This window comes from Varanus komodoensis, unplaced genomic scaffold, assembly GCF_004798865.1.
Source record: "Varanus komodoensis strain SLA01 unplaced genomic scaffold, ASM479886v1 scaffold11, whole genome shotgun sequence".
Taxonomy (NCBI): Eukaryota; Metazoa; Chordata; class Lepidosauria; order Squamata; family Varanidae; genus Varanus; species Varanus komodoensis.
This window is the reverse complement of record NW_025335317.1, coordinates 3,975,118-3,988,180: the sequence shown is the minus strand read 5'-3', so window position 1 is coordinate 3,988,180 and position 13,063 is coordinate 3,975,118. Positions and strand designations below refer to the sequence as shown.

Genomic DNA, 13,063 nt, shown 5'->3' with positions numbered 1-13,063 from the left:
CATTATAGTTTTGACGGGAAAAAGTTATTAGGGATGTTGTTCCACACATGCTTTGTATGATAATGATGTATGTGTGGCTCTGGATTTTCCCTTGACCACATTATACCCTGAGTTTTCTTCCTTCATGCCAGCTACTAGAGTGCAGAGAGACAGAGGAGGGGAATTCGGGGAGGTGGGAGGGGGGCAGAGATGGTGGGAGGCTGCATGATTAGAAAGCGACGCGGGAAGACAGGAAAAAAGAGACGCAGACATATGTATTTGATATAAATATTATAGTTATACAGAGACATCTAGATCAATATATGTCACATTTCATTTACTTGCTTGACAAAATGAACACAATGTAGTCCACGGATGTTGAACAGAATTTGCAGACTATGCTCTGTGATTTACTGTGATGGCAAGGGTGACTTTTTAAGAGGTTCTTTCTATTTGTTCCAATAGAATGGATGTAATTTTCTTTGAAAATAAACAGCCAAGAGAGCTTTGCATTTTGTATTGTTTGCCTTTGAATGGGCAGAAAGGAGAGGTCCCACCTCCACCTCAAGGATTGCGGCGAGGTTGCCATTGTTTTAATTTGGCTTGTAGTTTGGACGGGGCTCACTGTCTTCCCTGCGCTCCCCTCGGGGCACCCTCAGCCTTGGCACACGTCTTGTTGGGGGTAGAACTGATCTGGTAATTGTTTGGGGCAAAGATCATTCTGTCGGAGAGAGGGGAGGGAATCCCCCATGCATTTGGCTCACAGGAATCCCTGCCCAGACCAGGAATCCCCAAACCAGGCACCGCTGGTGGTTACACTAGCAAGCAGTGTCAGTAGTATGGACCGCAAGCTCCAGGAAGGAAGGAAGGAATCAGTCTGTGTAGAGGCTCCTGTGAGCCCAGAGCAATGACGGAGCCCACCGCGTCTCCGCCGGGCCTTGCATTGTCCCAGCATTTGGTGCACAAGTCATTCTGCCCCCTCTCCATTGCGTGTGAGCGGGAAGTTCGCTCACTCCCAAAAAAAGGGGCCCGGCAGAGTCACCTGCTGATTTTTTTGGAGGGAGATGCGGGGGAGGAGGAGAATCAAACATGCTGCCAAGTCAGCGAGTCTGTTCCGTGGGGGAAAAGGCAGTAGTTGAATGAATGAACTCATGAAGGCTCTTACCTATCCCAAAGGCAAATCCTTGGTGTAACAGCCAGTGTGTGCTGTTTCAGAGCAAAACAAAGAAACTTCAGTTTTCAGAAGCTTGGGAAAGGTGTTCAGGTGTTAAAAAGAGAGCGGTTGTAGCCTTCAGTGCTAAAAGCAGCTGTGGCTAGTAGATGGAGTTTGGCTTTATGGAACCACCTGTGCAGGCCGGATGTAGAAGCAGCGGTGACCATGCTCCTGGGACATAAGAAATGGTTCAAAAGAGGGCCAAGAAGGAAGCAGTTCAGAGAGTCTCCCAAGCAATAAAGCTCACCTAAAGCTACACCAGGAAGCTGTCCTTAACTGCTTAACCTGTAAGGATGCAGTTGCCATGGGCCAGTAGGTGGAATGGCCATAGAGGAATCCGAGAGATCTCATGGGCCGCTTGGGGCCCATGTGGGAGGGAGAGTGAAGCCCTGCACAACCGATCGGTTCTTCGAATGCAGTTGTAGAAGACAAAATGCAAATGTAGAACAAGCTTGGAAAGTAAAAGAGCACTTGGGAACGGTCGTATGTAACAACAACAGACGAGACCAAAGTAAGACGACTGTATGAGATTCGTAAAGAATTGCAGCAAGACTGTTGAGAATTAAGCAAGCTCAGTGTTATGGAGAGCTAGGGAGCTGTCGTGTTAAAGTCCTGTAGGAAACAGTGACTTTGCCTTGATGATTACATGCTACTGATTATTTAATGAGTATAATTAGGCTGTAATCATATATACACATTCCTGGGAATAAGTTCATTTTACGCAGGAAGGCTTACTTCTGAGTAGCCATGCTTAGAACTGCTTGATTCATTTATCCTACTTTGAGTAGTTAAATCCACTGCAAAACAGTAGATTTAAATGTTATATCTGTTGGTTATTATTATTAATGAAAGTAATTAGTATCTGAACTTTCTACTCTAACTGTAATCAAACTGGCTCATAACAAATAAGTTACAAACAAAACCAACCCTAAATAATTTATGATATTAAAATTTAATAAAGGTAACCCTGGGGGTCCCTGTGTTACAGCAAGACTTTATATGGATTAAAAAACTGAAGCTTAGGAAACCCTGAAATCTTTTATTAAAGAAATGGGATATACACTCAAAACGCTTAAAGGGTTTTCCTTGTTTGGAAACAAATTCTTCACTGGACCTGGAAAATGGCATTTCATACCCTAATATTATGTTTAAACAGGCTCCCATAGAAATATATAATTCTACTGTACCGCTATTAACATCAAGCATTCTTGTTATGGATGGCTAGTCCACGCAGGTCCCATTGGCCCTGAAACTACCCAGACCCCAAAAGCCTGGGAAGAAACTCCCACGCCAGAGTGCTGCTTGTTGCGGCTTTCCAGCTGCCATCTCAGTCCCTCAAACGCCTCCCGCTTCCCAATAAATTGCAATTAATAGCCAGGACTGCAGGGCATTGTTCCAACTGCACCGGGGCGGGGAGGGGGTTACCCTCCTTTTTGCCAGCATCCGGGTCCTTTGGGGAAATGTTATCCCAAGGAAAACTGACGCTGGCAATTTTTAGGTAATCCAAACTGAGAAGAATTCCTGGACCTGGTAAGGGTTGCTCTTATGGTCCCCTGACAATAGATGAAGGGCCCAGGTGTGGCAAACTTTTCCAGCATCTGATTTTCTGTTGGCTTCCATACCCTTTTTTCTTTTCCCTTTTTTCATTTTAAGAAGCTGAAGTAAGAAATGCTTAAACATAAAGCATTTGGCAGAAGACAGGGGAATCTGTAAATCCAGACCTGATGATTCAAACAATGTGGGCTTTCCAGGGATTCTAGAATGGTGTCCCTAGTAACATTCTTTAGCCATGCAAACAGTCTGGTTTGGATCTTATCTGTAGCATAAATTTCACTTATCCTAACAGGAGGAAAGTAATTATTTTCAATCCAAGCTGACAATCTAAAACCAGCTGATTTTGTCCTACAATTCTATCGAGCAACTTAAGCTTAAGAAAAAAAAAATGGAGATCCTACACACTATCCCTATTCGGATGAGAAATTCTTCATTGGGTACAGGTTTTCTTCCTTTCTCCATCCTGATGTTCAGATGTTTCAAAATCCTCTGTTGCATCATCACTTCTTTACTTATGTCAGTCATAAAAATAATATTGTACTAAAACTTGGATAAAAATATAAAGTAGAACAGGGGAAATAGGAAAACAAATCGAACAATAAAATTCAATCAATAAAACCAGCGCAATAAAGACAGATGAGTCAGAAATGAAGAGTAATTTAGGAAGCACGCTGAGAAAAGCCTGCATGAATCTAAAAACTAGTTTGCGCCTGACTGCCTTGATAAGAACATCTGGATGAGTGTCTCTAGGCAAGTCCTCTGCATGTCAGGAGCAAAGACAGAATGACCCCTACTCCAGTTATGTATGTAACTTTAGAAACTCCCATTTCAATGTTTGCAAGCTTGTGCAGAACACAGTGATACACCAGATGTCTGTCTGTCTGTCTAGCTACTTTATTAAAAGCTTTTCAAGCCCGTACACTGCAAGCATCTTGGGACAGCTTACAAAAAACGAGTAGAATAAAACAAACACGACAGTATATCTGACAACTGAGATACGAAAACCTGAGTTAAAACCAATTAAAGATTAAAATAACAGGAAAATAAAAAGGGGGTTGCCTGGCGCCGAAAAGAATATAACATCGGCACCAGGCGAACCACTCTGAGGAGTGTGTTCCAGAGTCGGCGCCACCACAGAGAAGGCCCTCCTCTGGGTAGCCACCCTCCTGATCCCCTTCAAGTAGGGCTTCAGGAGAAGGACCTCCGTCTCAGGTCTCAAGGGTCGGGAGGGCACATAGGGAAGGAGGCACTCCTTCAGGCATCCCAGACAGGAGCCCTTTTGGGCTTTATAGGTCATCACCAGCACTTTAAATATTACTGGTGTAGAGTCCCAAGCTGTCAACGTTTAGTGCTTAAGCGTGCTGGACCGGGACGCAGGAGCTCTGGGTTCGAGTCCCCACTCAGCCATGGCGCTTGCTGGATGACTTGGAGCCTGTCATAGACTCTCAGCCCAGCCTACCTTGCAGGGCTGTTGTTGTGAGGATAAGATTGAGAGGTGAGGAAGAGCTATGTAGGCCACCTGGAGTTCCTGGAAAAGAAAAGGATGCCCCCAAGAATGCAGAACTCTGGCCAGTGCACTAGGACCGAAAGCAAGCAGAAACAAAATTCTTCCCCGTGGCTAATGCAGTTGCTGTCTTCATTTGTCTGGCTTCGGTGGCCAGGACACTGGGCCACATCTTGGGCAGCCCTCATCCCAGCCCCTCCTTGCTTCCCAGAGCAACCGGTACCCAAAAGCACCCCTGTACTCCTCTTCCATCAGCCTCGCCTCTCCATTCCTCAAGTGACCAAGGGACATAATCGGCAACCCCTATCAGCTCTAGCTAGCACGTTCCTTGTAGTAGGGGGGCTTTTGAAGTTTAGAACAATAGAATAGCATAACATCGTCGCCTCTGGAATCTTGTTTGCAAGGCATTTTGCATAGAGCATCACCGCCCCCTCCCTGGACCCATTTCAGTCCCTCCTGCAGTGTGTTTTGGTTCCTGGGGCGCTCAGCAAGTTTCGCTGACTTCGTGCCATTGGTATCTTTGTGCAGTTTGGCCTCTTGGCAGTTGTTCAGAGGGTCCTGCGGTTTTCCATGCTGCACAGCTCTCCTGCTATTCAGAATTTACATGAAAATAGTGGGAGAGGTGATCTGGGGAGAAATGTTACCTGTGTCTCACTTTTCCATCTGCTCTGTATGCCACCACAGAAGTCATGAACAAATACCTGAAATTGGCGAGGAACAGGCATGTGCCAATATATGCAATTTGGACAAGGCTGTGTTAGGGGTCTGCCCCGCCACTGCATCTCTGGAGGAGCTGCTCAGAGCGCCATTCCCATTTCCCAAGCCCCCTCCCCACCCCCACCAGTGACCTTCAGAAATGATCCAAACCATTGTTGCACTTCACGTGAATGGGATTCGAATGTGGCACCCCTGTTGCTTTTATTTTATTCTGCCATTTTATTTGCTTTAATTTTCTTATTGCTAGAATGGCTGTCCCTGTACTTTTTTCTGATTTTCTTCTGTGGATCCGTATGACTAGGAGGCAGGATAGAAATATTCTAGCTAAATAATAGTTACCTGCTTTGTGAAGGAAATCCTTAAGGGGTCAGCATCGGCTTGATTACGGCATGGTCTCCGACTGACTGATTAAACACTGAGCACTGAACTGAAGCACTTGAGAGAGCTTGCAGGGCAACTGGGTTTGGACTGGGGCGCCTGATGCAGGCAGATGGCGGTGGGTTGTGGGAGAAGTAGAACGAGCCAAGGAAGGGATGCTCGTGAGCCATCCACAGCAGGTCTGGATGATTACAGATGAGAAGGTAGAAGGCTTGCACGGGCAACGGGAGGCCTGCTGGAGAATGCCAGCAGACAAGTTTCTGCTTAGCAGCAAGGTTTGCCTTCTAAGTTCTGCCATGTGGCATGTGGAGAGCCCCATTCGCCTGCTGCACCAATGGCAGAAATCTCTGCATTTCCTTTCTGCAACAGAATAGCCCATTGCGAAAGCCTGCTCTGCCTGGCGGTGGCACAGGCAGGGGTAGGTTTGGCCACAAGCTCAGAAGCCCAGTTAAAGGAATGTCATGCGGCTTGTCCTGTACGGCAGAAACTGCCCTTCTCCCTTTTTATGTTGTTGTGTGACCATGTGGGAGGAACATCGAAACATAGAAACAGAGTGAGTCAGAAGGGTCCTCCTGGGCCATCTAGTCTGACCCCTGGCTCCAGCCAGCTCCGCTCACAACATGCCCATGTCGGAGGAGGCGTGGGGATTATAGTCAACTGGCCAGGTTGGGTTTCCACCAGTATTGCACTGAGCTAATCTTGTGTGGATGTTGTTTAGTGGTGTGGTTGTGCCCTGCCAGAGAATCATGCTGGAATAAGGCTGAGAGAAGGAGGGAGTATTGGATGATGTATGCTGAGTATCAAGAGTTGATGTATCACGAGTTTTTTTCTGCCAGCTGAGAGCAGGCCTCTCTTTCTCAATGTTTGGAGGATAGAGCAGTTGTCCTCTTTTGGTAATGAAGTATTAACAGGGTCATGTATTGAACTCAGCATAAAGGTTCAGAGTCACATCTCTTTCCATTGGCTCTCTAGTGCCATCAGCTAAGAACTGCCTTGGGACACCTTCTTCATTGCAGTGAACAGCAGCAGGGCATCAAGTTCAGACATAGGCGAGTAGCTCACTAGCTCTCTCCACTTTCCGTGCTGAACTGCGGTGTTGTCTGAGTTTCAGGAGGGCCTCAAGGCACATCAGCTGCTCTTCTGGTTGTCTCTGGCTCTTGGGTCTTTGATCATGCTTCCCACGGTCCTGTTAGCCCTCCTGTTAGCACCAAGCTCCAAAATAGATGGATGAAAAGCCCAACAGACCCCATCCTCAGGGATGCTAGGTGCCCATGATGGACTTGTCTGTCCTCCTGCAAGGAGAGGGGGCTTGTCACAGAAAAGATGGGGTTTCTACACTGTGGAACCTGTTGCATGAAATCGTTGAGAATCCAGGAAGCAGTTGGGACAAGGCCAGAGGAATTGGGATGGTTTCAAGGCTAACAACTTGTTCCAACAGTGGTTGGAACCCACTTCAGCTTCTTGCCCCCCACCCCTCTGTGTGTGTGTGTACACAGAGCTTGGATGTATTAAGGCAAGTGATGAGTTCCACATATATTTAAGGCCCCTCTCTACCTTTTGTTTCCATGTCAATTCTTCTTGATACTGGTTTTCAGCTTGTGTTGGATGATCCTTCTAGGTATTCTCATTTACCTAAAGCCAAACATTGGACAGTGGGGGAAGGGGCAGGTTCCTGGGGCAGGGGGGCAGGGGCAGAAGGGCTGTAGGCTCAATCCCTGGTGTAGCCAGGTGAAAGGCTCAGGTGGCAGACTGTGGGGAAGATCTCTTGTGGTGCTGCTGGAGAGAACTGTGTTAGATAGTTTGACCCACTAGGGTCTGCCCTGGTTTAAGGTAATACCCTGTGTCAGTATGCTTCCAGGTATACCTTTTGGTATTGTGATTGTGTGATGCTGTTTCATTATCCATTTTGGAATTTTCTCGAGATAGGTTCTACTCAGTTGGTCTGGTTATATGGTCTGGCGGAATAATTGTGATATTCTGAATGCTGAAAATGTTCTTGACACAAATATCCTCTCACCTGCTGCAGTACTTCTTTATTTATGGATGTATTTATTTATTTAAGAGAGCCAACACAGTAGCAACCTTAATGATGTTCTTTCAGGGGCTGTGTGGAAAACCTGAGCTAGATACAATCATATTGGGAGGTACCCACTGGTGCACCTATTCATAACCATCTGGGGAGGGACAAACTCACCTGTCATTGATAGTGGAAGTCCCTGGAGAGTAAAGGATTTCCCCCAGAAGGAAAGGAGAATCGACTGCAAAATGGGATGGCTGGACAGCACCTTCCTTTTCCACAGGATGTCCACTGCTCTGCAGAGTCACTCAGCTTTTCCTATGCCACTCCAGTAGACATCTCCCTTTGCCATCTGGCATATGGCTTATTTCTCCCCTTCTTCCTGCAGTTCAGCCTCCCCTTTTGGCCAAGTTTCTGCCACATTGATATCTTCTGGCTTTACTTCAGGGTCTTAAGACCTTCCTTCTTTTCCTCTGTACCCTTTAGCAAAACCTCTGTATCAGATCACACATGTTCTGAAAGTCCGCAATGAAAACCTTGGATTGTAAGCATGTAGAGTGAATTGTTATCACCACCAGCACCTGCCAAAAGGAGGAAAAAATCTACATACTTAACAAGCTCTTTCTGGCCCATTGAAGAAAGCAGCATTATAGAAGACGCTCAGTATTTATATAATAGTGCAATTTCATAGTCAGTAATGATACCACTGCAAATATAACCACATTGGATGGTGATTTTAATAATGTCTTTCTGCTTGTTATTGATTTATCCGTTGTTCTGCATCATTATCTTTCTACCAACAAGACCCCTACGATTATTTTTCACATTCTTAGTCAAGTATTGAATTATAAAACAAGGGCAGACACTCATAATGTCCTCAGTGGTGAATTACATAGATGGTGATTGCTTGCTCTCTGTCTCTTGTTGCTTCCAGCCAATGATTCCCCCACACGCTTTTATTGGAACTTGCTCAAAACAATTACAAAATAGGAGTGACCTGGATGGTCTAAATGTTACCTTTGAAAGTGCTTTGGTTATTATCCACCACCTGCTCTCATCTCGGATGCCAGCTAAAGAATGGAAAGGGGTAGGCGCGGTGACCCTCTCCGAAATCAGAATACTAAGCAGCTATGTACCATTGGCTAAACACAGTGAACTTCTTCCTTCTGTTTCTGCCACCGTGGGGGAATACGGATGACCGTTTCCTGGGCAGAAGCTTTCCCCATCATGAACCGAACACCTTCGGGAGCTATTCTCTTGTGCTGCTCTGCCAGGAGTTAAGGTGAATTCCCACCTGCTGAGAGACCCGGGAAGGACCTGGGGGTTGCTGTGTTTTCCACAGCAGGGGACAGGATGCAGCAAACAGCTTTGCAATAGGTTGTGCGTGCCCTGCACTGACACACCAGTGAGCAATTGACTCTTTTCACCCCACGGTTCACCAGAGCGTAACAGGAATGGCAAGTGAGCAGGGAAAGTGAGTCCGTGGCGCCCAGACTCTGGAATGTACTTTCCAGAGAGGTACACCTGGCGCCACGTTTATACTCTTTTCGGTGCCAGGCCAAAACCTTTTTATTTAAGCAGTATTTTAAAATTTAATAGCTTTTAAGTTTAGTCGCTCTGTTTGTTTTGTGATTTATTGTTTTGTTCTGTTTTATTATTTATCGAAATTGTCATTTTAATTGTCTTTTTAAATATTGTAAGCCGTCCTGAGATCTTGTATGATAGGACGGTATACAAAAGCTTTTAATAAATAATAAAATAAATAAAAAGAATGGCAGGAAAGGCATGTCTAATATTAACGCCAAACCCTTTATCTTGTAATCTGATCCCACTGGCTCAGGTCCTACACCTTGTAGTGATCCAAAATAAACTTTCTCCATCATCTACTTGGCACTCTTTCACATATTTGATTTTTGTTTTGTTTTGTTTTGTTTAGTCACAAAGTTGTGCCTGACCCATCACGACCCCATGGACAACATTCCTCCAGGCTCTCCGTATTTGAATGTATCACCTGCTAATTATCTCTTCAGGTGAAACACACCCTACTTTTTCAGCCCTTTCCTCACAGGACCCCTTCTTCAGGCCACTCACCACCTTGATCACACTCTTGTGGACAACATACTCCAGCTGGTCAATATACTACTTTAGCTGCAGTGCCCAGGACTGGATTCAGCTTTGTGAAAGAGCAAAATCCTTGTTTGTCGTGATTGTTGCTGTCTAGAATTAAGTTGGTCATTTTAATCTCATCATGTGAGCGACTCACATTCAGGTTACAGTCTGCTAAATATTTCCATCTCCTCCCATAGCCTTACATCCTTCAGTACCCTAGGATGCAATCTCACCCCATAGGCTTGCATTCATTCAGAGTGGCTAAATGTTGTATTCCCTCTTGACCTACCTTGGGCTACAACGCCTCCCTTTCTAGTTTTGCCTGGTCTACTTTGCTTTGTGGAAGGAGATTAAGAAAAAGGAGCAGTTAAGCAATTCGGCCAGTGTATGGCAACCCAACAAACAAAAGCCCACCGGTGGCTTATCCGAGGCAGCCCTGCTCATCCCTTCTCTTATAGTTTGGCTATTTGCTGCACTAGCTGCAGGTTGAGTTTTACACATCCTTGGGCAGGAAAGCAAACAGCCCAGAGCTTGAAAATCGCCACTGCAGCAGTGTTAGAAACCCCGAATCCCCAGTTGGCCCTTCCTTCTGTCTTAAAGGTTGGTTTACATGCCCACTTGCTAGTGAGAACGACAAAACTCTTGGCATCCCACAGAGATCACAAGCTTCCCTTACTTGGAAATAAATCTTGCCAATGTCACAGGGTCGCCAGCCCCTTGTGATCTGCAGGACACTTGCTTGGGAAGGAATTCAAGTTGAATCAAAGACACTTGCTTCTGCGTAAATGTAATTAGAGCTGCGATGCCACTGGAGGGTGTGTCACGGAGCGTTAAATACTTTTCTATCCTGTACCCTGCCGTCAACTCTGATCCTTTGCTTGCTCATTTGAAATGGTATGTTCAGGCTGCAGTCCCAGTTGGAGCTGCTAGGACTCGCGTCCATTGAAATAATGAGATGCACCCCTGGGGACGCAGGCTCAGTGCTGAGCGGCCAGTTACCCTGCACTCTTTGGGGCCGCTTCTTAGGGTATTTGTTTCTTTTCTAGGTGGTTTTAAGGGAAACCCCAAGCCCTTTGCCATCCTGCTCCCACCCAGTGTACGAAGAGCAGGACCCAGTGCTTCCCTTTGTCAAAATATTTGAGTCTAACTATTGGGTAGATAAATTTTACTTATTTATTAAAAGCTTTTCTAACCTGTCTACCAGTAGCATCTCGGGACGGCTTACGATAAAACGACGAAGTGTAGTGTTGTATGATATTTTATATTTAATAAATTAGTCTTTCTTAGTTATACAATGCCCGGGAATCCCATGAAAGGAAAGGTGGTATACATTTGGTTTAAGTACACTGTGAAATATGGGCTGTCTTAGGGGGCTCCTAAGGGGCCCCAACATCAGTGCCAAGGTGAATAGTCCTTCTGAATAAAGAGAAGCAGCATATCGGACATACTGAGAGATCCGCATACCTGTGGAGCTGAGGCTGTGATCTGCAAGCACAGAAGTCCCCATAGTTTGCCTCTGCCATCTCTCAGTAAAAGGCCTGGGGCAAGCTGCTATGCCTGAGCTCCCCAGCCAAATAACGAATGCATGGAAGTAATTATACGGGAGTAATTATACTGCCCTGCCTTGTTGGGAAGCTCTGAAGGAGGGAAGTGCTTGACCTGGCCATCCTGTAGCTGAGTCTCCAGTCCTTTCAGCACTGCACATTAAAATAGGAGAGCCCCTTTGTCCCTGTGCGGCCTGGAAGGACAGCAAACTGCACATTGCCTGGAGAGGTGGTGGACTCTCCCACACTGGAGACATTCAAGGCAAAACTGGACAGTCCTCCGGGAGGGATGGCGTAAATTGGTGTCCTGCACCAGCAGGACCCGATGGCCTTCTTGGCCCCTTCCAACCTGACGATTCTATGATTCTGCGGGTGGAGAAATCACCGTCTCACTCCATGGGCAGTGCACTGAGTTCCCATGTGATACGAGAATGGAGTACCTGAAAACGGTGTGGGTGAGTGAGTGGTGTGTTTGTGTGTGTGTGCGAGAGAGTGGGATGAAGAGAAGTGTGTGTGTGCGGGGGGCAGGGTGGCCAGGGACAACATAGCAGCAGCATCCAATGGCCCGGTGCACTGTGAGCTTTGGTGATGCTAACATTTTGCCCTGGACATACTTGCATGGAGTCAGAGCAGTTCTCTGGCCAAGATGTTGCAGATAGACAGACAGATATCCATGGGATATCCTGTGATTTCTTCTGATTATCCTAAATCACACAAGGTATACTGCAGTTTGCATAGTAAAATAATGTGTGACTTTGCAGGAAACAAAAGGCAAATAGCAATAGGAAGAGTATGTTTAACACAAGGTTCAACGTATTTTCTGCTTTTAAGTATTGTTAACTTGAGAATATGATGAAAGCCCTCACTTTTTGAGCTCGCTAAAGACAAGCTTCAGGGAAATCTGTCTGTCTCATGTTGTCTTTCCCCACTCCTCCATGGTCCTCTGCCCCAAAATAGACCTCCCATCAGAAAATAGGTTGGTTCCTTCACAAAACTTCTGCAAGGAGAATTGTTGCTATGTGCTGTCCAGGCATCTTCAATTTATGGTGTCCCGGTGCATGAAGCCCTTCAGAATGCCCTGTCCGTGATATCCCTGCACCGCTGTTCTGCATTTGTGGTGACCCTATGAATGAAAGCCCTCCAAAACGTCCCACCCACAGCAGTCCTGCTCAGCTCTTCTAACTCAAGGTGGTGGCTTCCTTGGAGCCAGTCCATCTCATAGTTGATCCTTCAGCCTTCGACTTTCCCTCGCACTGCTCTCTCCTCCCATGAGTTGTGCCTTCTCATGATGTGTCCAAAGTACGACAGTCTCAGTGTTGACATTTTTGCTGCTAGGGAAAGCTCTGGCTTGATTCGATCCAGGCCCCCCTTGTTCATTTTTCTGCCAGTCCAGGGTCTTTGTACAGTTCTCTTCCAGCAACATGTTTCCAATGCATTGATTTTCTCCCTGCCACTTTCATTCACTATCCAGCTTTCACACCCAAACAAATAGTGGTCAGGAATACCATGGTGTGGATGATCTTGGCCTTGGCCATCTTGGGATGGTGTCACGTGGTGCCCTGCAACAGCAGGGGGTTGGACTTGATGGCCTTCATGGCCCCTTCCAACTCGACTATCCTATGATTCTATGAACTTCAGTGAAACGTCCCTACACTTGATGAAATTTTCTGTTTCCACCATCGCTTCCCTTTCAAGTCCCAGCAAGAATAATAATTATAATGATTTCTCTTTATCAAAGTGTCTGCAACTGAAGCAACATTTGTGTGTTCATCTTAAGCCTCCTGCCTGCTCTGAGCCTTTCAGTAAACAAAGCAGTTGGTTTTAGGTCAGACGCTCTCCAAGGAAGTTGGGAAGTCACAGGCCTTTGATTTTGAATGCAACATGACTGTATGGCAATGGAGTAGTAATCCTGATAAATCTTCTTCTGCATACCCCACTTCATGAGCCCATGTGACTCATACACAGGTGACTCTGGCTTGCTAAATTATGGTTGCTCAGGCTAGAAACAAATGTCGGGCCCAGGTACTCCACCTCCTTCTCATCCCTTC

The 13,063-nt window shown here is 46.1% G+C and overlaps 1 protein-coding gene across 11 annotated transcripts in view; it reads left to right on the top strand.

Moving 5' to 3' along the window:
• Positions 1 to 13,063, top strand: part of KCNMA1 (potassium calcium-activated channel subfamily M alpha 1) — a 500,168-nt gene that overhangs the window by 321,029 nt on the left and 166,076 nt on the right. The window lies entirely within an intron of this gene.